The sequence below is a fragment of the Phyllobates terribilis genome, unplaced genomic scaffold (assembly GCF_046119375.1).
Source record: "Phyllobates terribilis strain yellow unplaced genomic scaffold, ASM4611937v1 Scaffold_10__3_contigs__length_209671492, whole genome shotgun sequence".
Lineage (NCBI taxonomy): Eukaryota > Metazoa > Chordata > Amphibia > Anura > Dendrobatidae > Phyllobates > Phyllobates terribilis.
The window spans coordinates 70,690,186-70,704,583 of NW_027362770.1; the positions used below are offsets into that span (position 1 = coordinate 70,690,186).

Consider the following 14,398-nt stretch of genomic DNA (forward strand, 5'->3'; position numbering starts at 1 on the left):
GTCTGGCTTTTTTATTATTTTTTTTTCAACAATGGTGTTCTCCTTGGTCGTCTCCCATGAAGTCCACTTTAGATCAAACAACGACGGATGGTGCGATCTGACACTGATGTTCCTTGAGCTTGAAGTTCACCTTTAATCTCTTTAGAAGTTATCCTGGGCCCTTTTGTTACCATTCGTATTATCAGTCTCTTTGATTTGTCATCAATTTTCCTCCTGAGGCCACGTCCAGGGAGGTTGGCTACAGTCCCATGGATCGGAAATCTCTGAATAATATGTGCAACTGTAGTCACAGGAACATCAAGCTGATGGAGATGGTCTTATAACCTTTACCTTTAACATGTTTGTCTATAATTTTCTTTCTAATCTCCTGAGACAACTCTTTCCTTTGCTTCCTCTGGTTCATGTTGAGTGTGGTACACACCATGTCACCAAACAGCACAGTGAGTATCAGCAGACCTATACACAGGCCCACTGACTGGTTACAAGATTGTAGACACCTGTGATGCTAATTAGTGGACACAACTTGATTTAACATGTTCCTTTTGTCACATTATTTTCAGGGGAACCATCATTTCTGTCCAGGCCTATTTTCCTATGTTATGAGTTTAATTTTTTTTTTTAAATTCTGTGGAAGCAGGGCTGAAAAGCAATGTCTGACTTTCATAGATCTTTAATTTATTATTACTTTTGTCAGATTCAAGTTAAATCTGTGACCATTGTGGGTTTTTATTTCATTAAACGAGGGGTACCAATAATTTTGACCACGCGTGTATGTGCTGCATGTATACCAACTTAAACCAAGCTCAAATTTTGTGCTTTTTCTTTGTATTTTTTGCATTCTGTGCAAACCTGGGTGTGGCCTCCCTTCCTAGAGCTGGATAATACATTTAAAGCTTTCCTAGGATGGTGTTCACAGTTTGGGACCCAGTCCTTTCTCTGCCCTTATTCACACATTGAGGTCAACTTTGACACATGGTAAGGTTTTTAATATTAGACAGTGTAGGACTGTCCCGTACGGGTTTACCTGGTCGATGGTAGGATGGCTTATATACTATTTTTTGATCAAAAAACAGTGTTACTAAGAACCCTATTTTATTTAAATGCACTTGCTTTTTATTCATTTACAGCAGGGTTTATGTTCATTTTGCTTCTTGTATCTTTCTTGACGGCAAGCGTACATAGCAAGGGCTTCTTTTCCGCTTCGCTTTGTAAACGGGGTGGAACTTCTGATGTCATTCTAATTGACAGCTGGATCCTCACTGCCCAACTGGGGGAGCCGGCAGTCAGAATGATGTCGGAAGTTACACCTTGATGCGTCACAGATGCAGCTGAATCTCCGGCTGGAGCGGACAGACCGCTCTGTGTCGGGGAAGAACGGTGCCGTGCACAAACGCACAGGTAAGTTCCAATTGTCTGCCTGTTAGTGCCTAGTCTCATTTTCTGTTTTTTCCTTAAAGTCCTGGATATATCCTTTAAGGAACGACTACTTACATCTCACAATCTTCAATGGACATAGTTCTCATTCGTTACTAATTAAGCCAAAAAGCGGTAACCGTTGATATGCAGAGTCTTACACGATTTCACAGGACAATAAACATTATTAAGTACAAATACAATATCAAAACAGTTTTATATATTATAACCACATCAAATCCCCAGCAAAATAGAAGTGATGCTAGAAGAACATAGAAATTGCAGCATTCATTTAACCATTTTGGTTACAAAACTTCAAGCTGGGCTGTCCAATATACTCCACATTGCAACAATTTTTTCTTATTGGTGGCCATATCCCACATCGTAGAAATTTCTTCTAATGCCCATCAACGAAAGTTCATTCACATTATGTCGGCATTCATAAAAATGCCAAGCCACAGATGTACCCCCAAACTTTTGTTGATGACTAACTAATATTTTCATCATGTGGTTTTATACAATCTAGTAGTAGATTTAAGTTCATTCAGTTGTTTTTTTTACCAGGCTGGTCAACATAACCACATCCACCTGAGTATTTCAACAGATATTTAGAATTTTTTTTTTTATCACATATAAAAAAATCCTGTCATTGCGATTTTATTACCCGTTATGAGATGGTGTTTGACAACTCCTTTGATTTAATTACAATGCTGGTGTTTAAGGTAAGAAAATGTGCCCCTCGTTTTAGCAGATAGATTAAAGCATTTGACATCTTCGCAATGAACCTCCCCCGTACCTACCGTTGATTGTGGGTTTTTAATATGAACTGCAGTTACTTCAGAACAGAGAATTGGACCCTAAAAAAAAAAAAAAATGGGTTTAGGAAATTTTCTTGGGCATGGGAAAAGCTGCTCCTAAATTTATAACTTTCTATTACAACTGTTTTTATCACCTTAAATTTAAAAAAAAAAAAAAAAAAAAAAATGGAATGTTGTTTAAAAGTTCAAATTTATCCTTTTTTTTGGTAAACTCTGCAATTATGAATATAACATATTAAAACAAAATTTACCACTAACAACTTACCTGTCAGGAAAAAAACAAACAGTCTCAGAATCACTTGGATAGATAAACACAGTTAGCAACACATCAGATTTTAAAATTTGGGTGGGTTAAGTGAATGCAGAATACCTTACTTTGCAGCGAAAAAGTCCTGCACAACAGCTAGGAAAAGGCCCTCTATACCCATTAAAAGTCAGCCAAATATGCTGATATTGGCAGGATTAGCCACTAGTCGAATGCGTTCTCTCCCAGAATCTACGGTCTGTCGGCTATCCTTCCAATAATCAGCATTTTGTCGACTTTAGTCCAATATGTAAAAGCTTCATCCTGGCCCCATTTGCCTGTGCACTGCGCTGCAGGGTGCTATTGCGCAGGCGCCAGGAAGTGACAGTGACTCCCTGGCGCCTGCGCAATAGAACCCTGCGGAGCAGTGCACGGAGAGACAGGCTGCGATGAAGCAAAGCGCGCTTTATGTGAGCGGCGCTTTGTGCATGCCCAGAAAGTCAGGGAGCACAGTGCACGTCACAGTGCCAGTCACAGGGCCCTGCAGGGGAGGGGGGGCGGGGAATATGTTAATTAAGCATATAGGTGGGGATTTGGGGGAATAATAAGCACATAGGCGGGGATTGCTTGACGTGCCCCTGATGCCAAGTCTGTACAAAATAGAGTTCATTAAAGCGCTTTTCTCTGCAATCAAACCTCTACTATGGGCCATACAGGCAAGTATAGATTTACTTTTCTATATCCGGTATGGCCATAGTAGAGGTCTGATAACTCCAAAGTGGTGACAGATTCCCTTTAATTTCCCCCCTATCACACAAGCCATTAATATAATTATGTAACTCGTTAAAAGATAAGCCACTGAAACCCTATAAAACCCAAAAACATTGTTCAAGCAGCGCAAGATTGCGTTTTGAAAGAGTTTCTCGAAGTGATTTGGGACATGGCAACGCACTTCTAGCTTCTCACTGTACTTTCTACCTAGCAGCCCTAGCGGATTGATCATTTGCTCTGGTTCACGGCCTCTGACTGGTCAATGAGCCAGGGGTGTGTGCTGCTATGTAGGAAATATAGGGTGAGGCTAAGAAGCTCGAAGTGCACAGTCACATAAAAAGGCACTTCCAGACAACTTTAAAACGCAACTTTTCACTGTTGGATCAGCGTATGTCTACAATCAAGAGCTGCCTTTATGAATGTAAATCAAGTGTGCAACAAGCAAGAACAAGAAGTTTAGATTTGACTTTAAGCAGAAACGCAAAAAAACCTGCTCAGTTTTATAAAAATATTCTATGCACATATTAAAGGGAACCTGTCAGCAGGTTTACACATCCCAACCTAATGTCATCTATGTAAAGTCGCAGTAATGTTAATTTAATCCATACCTTTGACTTGGAAATTCTAGTTTAATGTTTGAGAAATCATCAGCAAATTTTTAAGTAAATGAGCGGGGTTGGCACTGGGCTACGGCCTCTTCCCTTATTTTCCCAACTAACAGGTCACTCTTGTCTCTCCCTAGTGAAATCTCATGCAGGTACTGTCATTCCCTGGGTCACTGCATGCGCAGTAAGGCAAGGTCCTGATGTTGTGAGAGCGGGACTATTGATCTGCACATGCACCGCTGAAGGGAATGATGCAGCCTGCTCAAGATCTCGGGATGAGGAGGAGGAATGGAGACAAGAGTGACCCGTTAGTTACTGACAGAAGCCAAGGCAGGGAAATAGGAAGAGAGGCTGGAGAGCAGTAATTCCGATGCCAATCCCACTGCAATTACAGCTCATTTGCATAAAAATTCACATATCTATTTCTAAAAAATGGAAACAAAGTTTTCTAAAACAAAGGTATGGATTTAATGAACATTAAAGCGACTTTACAGAGAGGACAATATGGGGTGTAAAATACCTGCTGACAGGTTCCCTATAAACTAGAATGATGAGAATCAAAACAGTATGAAGATGATAAAGGGTTCCAAAGCAGATGTCAAATGTGGTAGACAGGGTTGGGGTACGGGCATGTATAGCTGTCAATGTAAATGGGTCGCAGGTGGCTGCTGGTAATGCAGCTGTGAATATAAATAGCAGGATGAATACTGAAATTTATACCTATACTTTTTTGTCATAAAGTTGAGAAGACGGTTACTATCTACCAGAGGGGCAGGTAATTGATTTTCCCAAGGGGCCACATGAGAAACAGTGACTGTTGTGGATGGCCGAAACAATAGGCTGAAATTAATTCACAATAATAATCATCATCTTTATATTAATTCTATCACTTGATATTAAGCAGAATTAAGTATGCCGACAGCCCCCAAAATACCATTAGAGTCCACATACAGCTCCCCTATATACAGTATGAGCCCCCACATATCCCCTCTATATACAGTATGATCCTCCATATAACCCCCCCCATCTCCAGTATGGGCTTCTATATACAGTATGAATCCCCATATAGACTCCCACATACAGTACGAGACCGCAAATAGCTACCCTATATACAGGCACACATCCTATACACATAAAATAATCTATCTATAATTGCCTTATCCCGTCCGTCTGTCTAGGAAATCCCGCGTCGCTCATTGGCCCGGCCGCTGTCTGTCCAGGAAATCCCGCGTCGCTCATTGGTCTGGCCGCGGCCAATCAGCGACGCGGGATTTCAGAAAAAAGATGGCAGCCGTTAGCGGGTCATCTGCCGGACGGAGGTCAGCGGCGATGCAGCCGGGAGATGAGCGGCGCTAGCAGCAGAACTACCCCGACCAGCGGCGCCGCTGACCTCCATGCGGCTAACGTCGGAAGATCGGAGGAACGGCGCCGCCAGTCAGGATGCTTCTGCTGCGAGCAGCCGCTCATCTCCCAGCTCCTCGCAGCGGAAGTACCAGCACAGGCAGCGCCGCTCCCCGGTCCTCGCTAATACGACGCTGATTGGTCGCAGCCGCCAGGCGCGACCAATCAGCGACATGAGCGGCAAATTTTAACTCGCTCTGCAGTACTAACACGGTTCGCTGATTGGTCGCGGCTGGCAGCCGCGACCAATCAGCGAGATTGGCGCCAAATTTAAACAACGCTCTGATGATTGGTCGCCACCGCCAGCCGCGACCAATCAGCGAGATTGGCGCCAAATTTAAACAACGCTCTGATGAGTGGTCGTGGTCGCGACTAACCAGCGATTTTATCGCCAAATTTAAACAAGCTCTCCGGCCCTCACTAACACAGTTTGCTGATTGGTCGTGGGTGGCGGCCGCGACCAATCACCGATATTGCCGCCAAATTTAAACAACGTTCTGCTGATTGCGCCCGGTCGGCCGCATACATATTCTAGAATACCTGATGCGTTAGAATCGGGCCACCATCTAGTAATACATACTTGTTAGAAAATATTACAAATCTCTGAAATACCTTTCACTAAACACCTCGTCCCCCTCCCCTATCCCATGGTAGCACAAAGACTAGAAAGATGTACATTGTGCCTAGTAATAGAGACATGTGTGACAAATAGACTCCTTTCAACATATGGGCCAGGGACTGAATGAGTTGTGTATTTGATTAGAGATAAAGTGTACAAAACCTGAAACAGATAAACATCTCGTTAAGCATCAAAGGGAATGTATCACACTCATGAACATTCCTTTCATCCCTAGACATCTGCCGGACAATGAGGCAACAAAGGAAAACATAGAATAGTGGAATTTCTATAATTACGATTGTAATGGGATATATATTTTTAGCGCAAGGGCTAATTGGGGAACAGTATGCATATTTTTTCATATCTGTGAGCCCTGCCGGTGAGCTATAACTCAAAACAGTGAAAAGAAAACTGACAGCAGACGGGTCATGTATGATCTCTAAGGAAAGGTAAAATCCCAATGAAGAAACATGACGTCACTTGCTAACTTCTGCGATCATCCAGCAAGGAGTTATCGCAGAAATTGTGGATTTAATAAAACCATGAAGGGCGGAGACCAACCCACAACCCAGCCCATGTGAGGTCATCACAGGGAGTATGTGTGGGCAGGGCCCAATTCCGCATAAAAGATCCAGCCGAATTATGATCTGGGTTTGTGCCGAGAGATCCATTTTTTCGTGTATGCAGGGACCCAGTTAACAAAAACGGCAAAATCGAAGTGCTCTCCTTCGGCTAAACTGAATCGTCTCTGCGATCCGTATAGTAAGTTCTTCTGCTAATCCCTTTTATTTTCTGTAACTGTATATGCTGTATTGTTCTGTCCCCTTTGTAAAATATTTTGAATATTTTTCAAAAACACTGCCTCCCTTTGGATTAAATATAAAATTTATTAGTTGTTTATTTTGCTCTGTAATCGTGCCTCGTCCCAGAGCCACACGCTACCTATAAGGCGTCCAATAGGCCTAGATTTTTAAGAAACTGATTGGTGGTGGCAGCTAATAATCTTTCCTGTGTTATAGTGGTGTTAGCAGTGATCATATGAGGGTATATACATACTAGCTATTGAATCCGTTCTACGCCCGGGTGGCGAGCATTTTTATTGGTATATGGTCTCCCATGCTGGTATGTGCTACCCCCTTCCTGTCCCCCTCATCCCCCAATCCCGGTAGGCATGGCACCCCTCATCCCCCAATCCCAGTAGGCATGGCGCCCCTCATCCCCCAATCCCAGTAGGCATTGCGCCCCTCATCCCCCAATCCCAGTTGGCATGGCGCCCCTCATCCCTATTCTAGTATGTATGGTACCCCTCAGTCTGGAATGCATGGCACCCCTCATCCCCAATTCTTGTATGCATGGCACCCCTCACCCCCATTCCTGGTATGCATGGTCCCCACATCCCCCAATCCTGGTATGCATGATCCCCTCACCCCACAATCCTGGTATGTGTGGCCCCCTCACCCCTCAATCCTGGTATGCATGGTCCTCTCACTCCACAATCCTGGTGAGCATGGTCCCCTCATGGTTATGATCTGCAACATGAACTAAGGAAAGATAGGGGAAAGCTGTCCCTACAGTAAGACTAAGCTGAATCCCTACGATGTAGTGGTCTGCCTGTTCCTATGAAACAGACCCGCCTTAGTCCTCGGCTAGTTTGAAAGAAGACCTATAGCATAAAGGGAGGGGTCCCTAAAAGAACTAAGGACTGGGACAAAAAATGGGACCCCTCCTAAACAGAGAAGTTGTTGCAGAACACAAAAAGACAAACTGACAAAAAGGTACTAGAGGTTCCAGAAGGACCAAGAAAACTGACAGAGAAAGGCACAGAAGCACCTGGCTAGAGAAACAGTAAAAACACTGAAGTCCAGCACAGCCAAAAGGGCAGAGCTGGACTATAAAGGCAGATGGTCACATGACTGCAAAACACAAGATGGAAAAACCAAACAGAAGGGTTCTAACACTCACCCTCCAATCCTGGTATGCATGGTCCCCTCATCCCACAATCCTGGTATGCGTGGCCCCCTCACCCCCTCAATCCTGGTATGCGTGGCCCCCTCACCCCCTCAATCCTGGTATGCATGGTCCCCCTCATCCCTTTCACGCTGTACACACATACATAAAAATTAACACTTATACTCACCTTTCTTCTTTGTGCTCCAGCGCTTCTGTGTCCTGTTCTGCCAGAGGCCGGGGAATGAGTGAGGCACCGGAGCACCGCGCTGTCCGACGCCATTTTGCTGAAGACACACTGCAAATGTGTCTTCAGTAAAATTGCGCCGGATAGCGCTATGCGCATGCGCCGATCCGACGCCTCACTCCTGCCTCGGTCTCCGGCGAAGAGAGAGGCGCCGCGGCAACACTCCTCAGGTAAGTATGCAAGTATGGCGCCGGAGATCGCGGTATGCGTTCAGTGTCTACGTATACCGGGATCTCCGGCGCCATACACTCCTCTTACCTGTAACGGCTGGATGCGGTCTTCTGTCTGGAGCCAGACTGCACGTCACGCATGCGCAGTCTATAAAGGCTTCAGACAGACACGCTTAGCCGATTATATTATAGATATTCCATGTGTTGGAATCCGGAGGTGTGTATGCCATACGCTCACTAGCAGCACACTGGAACGCCAAGTATACATGAAATATATGAAATTTGAATAGCATTACTGCTGTAGAAAATAGAAATAAATGAGAAATCTTAGTGCATAAATTGGCTAATTCATGTGTACCTAGTAGCCATGTTAATGCGTCCCACAAAATACATCTGCTTATATGTGGGAAAGTAAGATCCTATTGCAATTAAAACCACCTGTGGTAGGGGTGCAGTCTCAGTCAAAGCTTAAACATAGCTTTTTTTGTTTCTAAAGGCATTTCCAAAACAAGAAATAGGTGTGAACAGGTGCTTACTAGGAGCAGCTTCCTCAATATACAAATAACAAACAAAGCAGCACACTGTAACGCTAAGTATATATTTCATGTTTGCATACTTAGAGTTACAGTGTGCTGCTTTGTTATTTTTATATGGAGGTAGCTGCTCCTAGTAAGCACCTGTTCGCACCCATTTCTTGTTTTGGAAGTGCCGTCAGTTTTTTCTGTTGCCATACGCGCACTGTTAGCCTTCTGATAACTCATTAGTGAAAACAGCCTGTGGCCCCCTTTGTTGATCGTCAGCAAATTGTGCAATTGTCCAGATGATAGGGGGCAGCAGAGAGCTGTTCACCCCTGAGATCACAGTGGGTGATTTCTGTGATTAATCGGGATCATGGGACTCCCTGACAATACTCACCTTGCTCCCGTTCCCCTGGTGCTCTGCTCTGATGCACTGACTCTTCACACAGTAGACACGATGTAATGACGTCATCACGTCTGCTGTCTCAGTCGCACATGCTGGCCGGTGGAAGAAGGAGTCAGCAGCTCTGTCCTGCATCAATGTATTCACTGGTATAGACATCCCGACGGCACAGATAGCAGTGATTTTGGGACCCTGGAGGCAGATGGCATAGTGCAGCCCATGGGCCACTGTCTTCAGGCCTTCGGCTGTCTCGGTCTGCAGGGCAGACTGGAACATCCAGAAGGACACATTTAGCCCAGGTCTGATCTAAGGTGTAAAGCTCCTGACTGCCTCATGTTGTGGTAAATATTTATACTTTGGTTTTGATTATTATTTTAGACAAATCTACACACACGTACGTACGTATGTATGTATGTATATATATATATATATTTGATAATTTATTATTAGCTGTATAAGAGTTATTCATAAAAGCGATAACACAGCATTTGTATGTAATATACAGCTGCCTTTGTGCTACATGTTCGTCTGTTTTTGTAAAGTATACCTAATTAGACAGAGCGGGCTTTTAAGGACGACTGTTATTTCCAATTAAAATGCATCCTTTCCCCAATTAAAATATCTGCAGCGTTAGGTAATGTAAAGCCTTTAAAGACATTCCCCTTTTCATATTTATGTTGTTGTAATAGATATATGTGACTGGGTTTCTGAGACTCAGACAAGAATTGTACACTCAGACACTGGCTGTGTGTTTTCTTTTCTCTGATGCATCGTATTGATTCTATATATCCAATTAGAACCAAAAATGGCAGACAGATTTAGGAGATAATTTATCTCAATCCAAATTATCTCTTCTTGGAAGGGCTACCACGACATTACATGGTGCTGAAAACAGGGATGGTTAACTGGACCTCTCTGTGACCCGACTGCACGGATCTTTCCATAAATCACTGAAATAATTCCGCGGTGAGTAGCCCTTTGTGTTACAAAGTTTCACCGCTTTCTGGTGGTTCAACACGGGTACGTAGTGGTCCTACAAGACCATTGTTATCAAACCTCTGCCATTGTTTGGATTTTGAGTGTATGATTGAACCTATAGAGTTATAAGATAATTTGTTGTTTATTATGTGGTTCAATGTGATTTCAGAGATATATATAACAATTGTTGAATGAAGTTGGATGAGTAACCGAGTATAAAGGGACAAATAAGTGCTGGATTGAAATAAGTCCCATTAGGCGTGAGTTGAAACAGGCGGAGTGATTGGGATACGGGATTCTACGTGAAAAAAAAAAAAGAATTTTCACTTGTTATTCTGGTAAAAATTCACAGAAGTGGTACCCTGAGTGTAGTATGCCAGGCATGAGTACTACAGGCGTTTCATGTGGAAATTTTGGAGTTTCTGTGTTTATGCTGAACAAATGTAATAACTCTGTTAAGAAACTGACATAATTGCTGCATTCTTATCTCCGAGCTGTGTTGAAGGGAGGGGCTGGTGCTGCTGCATGCAGGGATGAATTTGCTTTAGCTGTGTGGAACTTTTCTGTGCTGAGAAATCTATGGGGTTTTTTAAAGAGATAGTGCTGCACTGTAAAGTTGTGTTGATGAATCAGAATCATTGTTCTCAGTGCCTGTGCTTTGTTTTATGAACTAGTTCTGATGAATCATCATCCTTGGTGTCCGTGCTGTGTGAACTCAAGAGGGAAAATGTAATATTAGGAGGAGTTGTAGTCCATCAAGCAAGTATATCCAGAGTGGGAAGACGCAACAAAGATTTCATTGTCAAGCTGTGCCCCCTGCAGGATGTTGAAGGGAACTTCAAAGTACTTAAAACCTGCCATGATGCTCTGATCTAAGTAACCCCTACTCTTTTGTCCTAGATGTAATCTGTCTGAATCAGAGGTGGACAAAGGTTTTGTAGAAAAAGAACTTATTCTCCCATGACATGTTATGTTGAATAGTGGAAGTAATTGTAATAACTATTTGTAGTATAGTTTTTGGATTGTTATTTGTTTGTTTATGTATCAAAGTTGCATGGGTACATAGGGCTGTTACCTGATGTTGATATTTCCTAAAATGTCCTATTCCTTCTCTTGTGAGCTAATGGAAGCTGGGAGTAGAGTAGAGTCTTCTACGGTTAAGACTCTGTGGGCCCATTCAGTTCTTCGGTTAACTGTGGGCATTAAAGTTGCAGTCATGAGGACTGGCAACTGAAAGGAAATAAGCAATCTGAGAGGTACCACCTTTGCCCATGCATGCGATATAGTGAAAAGACTAAAGAAGGAATGGGAGAAGTGTATTTGCAATTGGAAATGATTACTGGAAGCTAGATGTTAGCAGACTTGAGCTGGCTAGGATTTGGTTAGAAGTATTCAAAGCATCTCTCAATGAGCGAACATAAATCAGAGAAAATAGACATAGAACTGTGTATGTAATCTATGATAGTCTGAAAACACAGAGATCCCTGTAGTCTCTGTACTTGATGTAAAACTTACATCCTTTGTGACACTGCTGCCTTATGCAGGAATTGCAGATAGTGTACAGAATCACCCTGGGGTTAATTACTGTGTCCTGTGGGTCCCCATTTCCATGGATGCCCAAGGTGCCTCTGCCCCTATGAGGACCATGAGTCATGTACACTTTCTACCTCCAAGGATAGAAAATAACTTGCTGGTACATGATCCACCATAGGTATAGCCAATAATACAATGGCCTGGTCCCCCATTGAGCTCATCGCTCTTTGTACCCAGCTCCTGGACTCCCTAACATTTAAGGCCCCGTCACACTTAGCGACGCTGCAACGATCCCGACAACGATACGACCTGTCAGGGATCGTTGCTATGTCGCTATGTGGTCGCTGGTGAGGTGTCAAACAGGCAGGCTCACCAACGATCAGGGGAGCAGCGACATCGTGGAAAGAATCTTTCCACGATGTCCTACTCCTGGTTACCAGCCTGCTGAAGCAGGAGCAGGCTGGTAACCATGGTAAACATCGGGTTACTAGGGGCACAAGCGCACCTAGTAACCCGTTGTTTATCATGGTTACGAGCCTGCTAAAGTGAGTGGTAACCTCCCGCTCACTGTAGCAGAGTGGTAACCATGATAAACAACGGGTTACTAGGTGCGCGTGTGCCCCTAGTAACCCGATGTTTACCATGGTTACCAGCCTGATCGCTGCTCCCGCTGGTCACACACAGCGATGTGTGCTGACCAGCGGGAGGGCAACGACCAAAAAATGGTCCAGGACACTTTGCAGCTTTCAGCGACCTCACAGCAGGGGCCTGATCGTTGCAAAGTGTCACACATAGCGACATCGCTGGTAAGGTCGCTGTTGCGTCACCAAAACCGTGACACAGCAGCGATCTCGCTATGTGAGACGGGGGCTTTAGAATGCGTCTCCATGGTATTGAGGAGGCATATCGGGCCACATATCTAGGCTCAGTGATGTACAGGACAGTGATCAAGGACGGTTCATCACAGGGTATGCAGTAGTCCACAATGGTAAGGCAGTAATACATGAACCAGTCTCCTACAGCGGTTCTAAGTCAGAGGCTGAGCTGAAGGCACTCGCTGCAGCGTGCAATCTGGGAAAAGGTAAAGAGATTCATGTATTTTCGGACTCGAGATATGTTTTAAAAGGCCACACATTACTTTGGTGCCATTTGGCAGAGCCATAATTTTCTGACCTCTGCTGGCAAACCTATGAGGTGGTAGAGCAGCTACTCACAGCACTCACCCTTCCCCGAAGGGCAGCTATTGGCGCACACATGGGAACAAACTCCCCTTGCTGTAGGGATTGCCTTGGCCAACCAGGCGGCTAAGGAAGCAGCATGACTACCTCTGACTAGAATACTGGCCATAGCAGACACGGCCCAGCTAGGGTACTCAGTGACCGAGAGTGCAGGAAGCTACCTTTTCACAGTCTCCTGTCACCGCACCGGCCTCAGTGGCCGTTGATCATGAACTGCTGCAGGTCTTTCAGACCCAGGCTCCCCACACAAACAAAACGCATGGGCCAAAGCGGGTGCAGTACGGTCAGAGGCAGGGGTATGGTAGGTAAACACCAGGATTTGCCTCACACGCTGCCTGTTCCCCATGATGGTTGCCCTAGCACATTTCCCCGGTGCACAACTCAAAGGGTGTTATGTGTGCAGAGGTGCTACAAAACTGGTGCGCCCCAGGGTTCCCGAACACGGCTTCAAAGTATGTTTCGTTTGTGTGAAACATAACCCTGGTAGACCTATTCGAGTCCCACAAAATGCACGCCAAAACCAGATTACCCGTTTCAGAAACTGCAGGAGGACTACATACAGCTACCTAAGGTGGGTACTTATGAATACGTCCTGGTATGCATCGATCTCTTCCCTTGGTTGCCTGAAGCTTGAGCCATGACCAAAGTTCAAAACAAAATTTTGATAAGTGAGGTGGTTTGTAGATATGGGGTAACCAAAACAATAGAGAGTGACAGAGACACACACTTCACTGGAGAACTGATATACAGATCATGGCCACTCTGGGGATAGAACAGATTTTCCGTGGTCCCTATCACTCACAAAGTAGTGGGAAGGTGGAACGCCTTAATAGTACTCTGAAATTAAAAATACAGAAGTGCATGGAGGAAACACACTTGTCCTGGGTAGATTTCCTTGCCCATTGCATTATATTCAGTGAAGACCGCCCCAAGGTATAGAGAGAAGCTGTCCCAGATGAAATACTGTTTGGTGGTGTCCCTGAGACAGGGTGGTATTTCTCACAGCAGCTGCAGGCCACCTACAGTTATCTCGCTGAATATCTCTTGGAGTTGCACAAACATTTGACTGTTACTTCTAACAGTGTTCTTACCTCCAACCCAGATGCCAACTGCATAAGCGACACACACATTGGTACCAGGAGACTGGGTCGTGGTAAAGAGACATATGAGGAGACCACTGAGCCCAGATACAGTGAGACATTTTAAGTACTACTGACCACTGCCACTTCTGTCAAGCTCCAAGGCAAAGATACTTGGATCCACACCAGCCACTGAAAAAGGTCCTGATCTCCAGCAGCAGCAAAGATGATGACCCTGCCCCTTTGGACCATGCTGATGGCAATTGCATCCCTTGCCCTAACTCTCAATTATGTACTAAAAGAGGAGAGGACTGGGACAAACAAACTAATAAGTACCACCAAGTCCTGCTGCGAGACAAAGTTTCTAAAGGGACTTGTGAATTGGATAATTGACTACCTGTCGGATAGGCCACA

General features: G+C 44.4%; 1 long non-coding RNA gene across 1 annotated transcript in view; it reads right to left on the bottom strand.

Annotated features, from left to right (window-relative positions):
* Window positions 1-14,398, bottom strand: part of LOC141164398 (uncharacterized) — a 70,364-nt gene that overhangs the window by 41,995 nt on the left and 13,971 nt on the right. Inside the window, exon 2 of the long non-coding RNA XR_012250898.1 lies at window positions 2,214-2,270. This is a non-coding gene — a long non-coding RNA (uncharacterized lncRNA). The remainder of the gene's footprint in view (window positions 1-2,213; window positions 2,271-14,398) is intronic.